The 2,409-nt window shown below is 41.1% G+C and overlaps 1 non-coding gene across 1 annotated transcript; it reads left to right on the top strand.

The window, feature by feature from the left end:
- Positions 1–1,578: 1,578 nt before the first annotated feature.
- trnav-aac (transfer RNA valine (anticodon AAC)) lies at positions 1,579–1,651 on the top strand. Its single transcript has one exon. It is a non-coding gene; the product is annotated as a tRNA-Val (tRNA).
- The last annotated feature ends 758 nt before the right edge of the window (positions 1,652–2,409 follow it).

Below are 2,409 nucleotides of genomic sequence, written 5' to 3'. Positions count from 1 at the left end.
GAAGTTTGACTGTCATCCGGTATCCATGTTAGCAATTCCTGCAGTGTGCAACAAAATGTTGTGGGTTGATTAATGATAATAGGAACAATTATGAAGTGTCTCACAGACTTCAATGATCCCTTAATACCGTTGGTTAACTAAAATCTATCAATTGCAGGTTAAAATGAGGAATTCATATTGCATCTTTGAAAGAGCTATCCAATCAGTGCCACTCCGCTGCTCTTCCCCCATAGCCCTGCTGACACTCCTGCCAGTGGAAACGGTTTCCCCCTTAATTTTGATCACCTCTATTAAATCTCCCCTGACCAGTGATTAATGGAGCTCAACGCGGGCAAGTGTCAGATCATCCACTTGGGGCCTAGCAAAGATCAGTCAGTGTGTGGTCTGAAAACATCATGTGAGAGAATCGGTTTTTTCTATGAAATAGCCGGTCCCGTTAAATTTTACAAATCTTGCCCCAGATCGCTGCTCTCTCAAGCAATGAACATTTTAAACCATTCTCCTGAAATGCAATGTGTCAAATGAGATAAGGGTTAACAGTTCAGGAGATGCAAAGAGCAAAATAAATGAATGAAGTTTCGACTGTCCCTCAGTAACCATATTATCATGTCTTTCATTCTGCAAAATAAAGTTACCGGTTAATTAATGGTGATTATAGCAGTTCTTATTTATTCACATTAGATGCATGTAATTAATTTAATAAAATTACATCGCATTCATGAATAAGAAACGGTGAAATCAAAATTTCTTCCCTAACCGTGAATCGAACCCAGCCTGCAACACTGATAGGAATAAATTATTGAATCATTTAATGGTGCCTCGAAAAATATCACACTACTAAATTAAAATCACTGCTATAATGTGTTTCGGTTTGAAGGGGATTGAAAAAAGCCCAGACTGCGCCCGCGGTGAGACAGAGTTCGGACTTACAAAGAAGTTGGTGCTGTGAAGTAACCGCTGAGCGAAAGCTGACACCGATTAAAGAAGGAGACAGCGCTCAATATAAAGGAAGAGCTCACAAACGTTAACTTTCTGTATTCTATGTAAAAGGACTCTCAAATCCTTGAATATACTCAATGACTGAGCATCCACTGCCCTCTGAGGTTGAGAATTGCAAAGATCACAAGCCTCTGAGTGAAGAAATGTCTCCTCATCTGAGTCTCAAATGGCCGGCCCCTAATCCTCAGACTCTGCCCCCCAGTTCTAGACTCCCCAGCCAGGGGAAACAACCTCTCAGCTTTTATCCTTTCAAGCCCTCCAAGAAAATTATGCCTTTCAATGAGAACACCTCTCGTTCTTCTGAACTCCAGAGATTATAGGCCCAATCTGCTCAGTCTCTCCTCATAGGACAATCCTATCATCATTGAAAACAATCAGGTTTGATTCCCAGTCAGGGATTTCAGTTCTGACAAAGACCATTGAAGTCTGTGAGAATCTTAATAATTGTATTAAAACCAACAAAAATGTGTGTTGCACACTGAAGGAAATTGTAACATGTTTGCCGGGTGACAGTCAAACTTTAATAACTTTCGTCAGAGATTCATAGATTTATAACAAAAGGCGACTGATTTCTCCAGCGTTTCCGTAGTGTAGTGGTTATCACGTTCGCCTAACACGCGAAAAGTCCCCGGTTCAAAACCGGGCGGAAACATTTTGTAAATCATGTTCATTTAAATCGTAGAAAAATGGATCAATTCCCATTTGTTATGCAAAGTAACAAAGTCCTGTTACATTTGTGTTATTCTGTACAGTTATGCACACACACAGAACACTACGGTGTCGCTCGCTCACTTCCGTTTCCAGCCCTGACCGTGCAGACAGCCCCTCTCAAAGCTACACAATCCGGCTGCTTTCAGTTGAATTGTGAAAGATTATTCAAGGATCCTGCAGCTTTACTTCGGTTCACAACAGCAGATCGAAGCCGCGTTGCTGCAAACAACAAAACATGTTTTCCAGGATTACAAGGTGTATACGGAACTCAACCATTAAAATTCCCTTCATTAACCTCAGGGGTTCAGGTAATTTTCTATGATTCTATAACAAGTTATTAAAGTTTGACTGTCATCCGGTATACATGTTAGCAATTCCTGCAGTGTGCAACAAAATGTTGTGGGTTGATTAATGATAATAGAAACAATTATGAAGTGTCTCACAGACTTCAATGATTCCTTAATACCGTTGGTTGACTGAAAGCTATCAATCGCAGGTTAAAATGAGCAATTCATGATGCATCTTTCAAAGAGCTATCCAATCAGTCCCACTCCGCTGCTCTTCCCCCATAGCCCTGCTGACACTCCTGCCAGTGGAAACTGTTTCCCCCATAATTTTGATCACCTGTATTATATCTCCCCTGACCAGTGAATAATGGAGCTCAACGCGGGCAAGTATCAGATCATCCACTTGGGGCCG

The sequence above is a fragment of the Somniosus microcephalus genome, unplaced genomic scaffold (genome assembly GCF_052327205.1).
Source record: "Somniosus microcephalus isolate GS21.2 unplaced genomic scaffold, FLI_Smic_1.0 unresolved_chr4, whole genome shotgun sequence".
Classification (NCBI taxonomy): domain Eukaryota; kingdom Metazoa; phylum Chordata; class Chondrichthyes; order Squaliformes; family Somniosidae; genus Somniosus; species Somniosus microcephalus.
This window is presented reverse-complemented; position numbering and strand designations above follow the sequence as displayed.